The following is an 800-nucleotide window of genomic DNA, read 5'->3' as shown; positions in this document are numbered from 1 at the left end:
TTCCATGGTGTAACGGTTAGCACTCTGGACTTTGAATCCAGATATCCGGCAAATAGTATCCATGCAAAGCTTCTTGTTGAGATAAGAAGCCAACCGTCCGTCTCACCTCAAGCAATCTTTTCCGTGAATTTAAGGGAAACATGCTTGAATGGCCTAGCATTCCATGGAGTGTAGGAATTAACCATAGAAAAAAGGAACACTTCAATCAGCTCACCATGCTTGCTCCAATAGTGTGAGTCGCTCTCCTGATCCAGAGCACGGGAGACTCAATATTGCGGGCCGTGTCCCATAGAGTCCAATGAAAAAAAGAAAAAATCGTCTCCAGCTCTTTAATAAAAATAGTAATTCTTTATTTTAAGGCATCTTAAAATATCAAGCTTAAAAACACGCCAGTGTAGGAATTAGGCCATCAGAATTGAAATGAAAGTATGGCATGGTGTTTTCTTTCAAATAGGCATGTTCTTTTTCCTGAGAGGTGCTCCGGAAGGGTAGACCCAGTTAATGTAAGTACTATTAAAAATTCCTTTAGTCTTGCCTAGCACACAGCCGCAAGAATACTGTTATTGTGAGTAGTTAATGACTACATCAAGGGTATTTTGTTACTCATAAATTCTGGGATGCTTATTCTTTTTTAATCTTTGTGAAAAAATACATATTGTTTGAAACACAGGGGTTATCTTTTGTTTTCATGCACAAAGAGTCGCCTGCTCAGCCAATAGAGTGCACTTTTTTATTATAATCATGAACTGCATTTATAGTTATACTATGGCTAAAGATAGCACTATAATGAGGACAAGCAG

This window comes from Dendropsophus ebraccatus, unplaced genomic scaffold (genome assembly GCF_027789765.1).
Source record: "Dendropsophus ebraccatus isolate aDenEbr1 unplaced genomic scaffold, aDenEbr1.pat pat_scaffold_1050_ctg1, whole genome shotgun sequence".
In the NCBI taxonomy this organism is placed as follows: domain Eukaryota; kingdom Metazoa; phylum Chordata; class Amphibia; order Anura; family Hylidae; genus Dendropsophus; species Dendropsophus ebraccatus.
Note: the sequence above shows the minus strand (reverse complement) of the source record.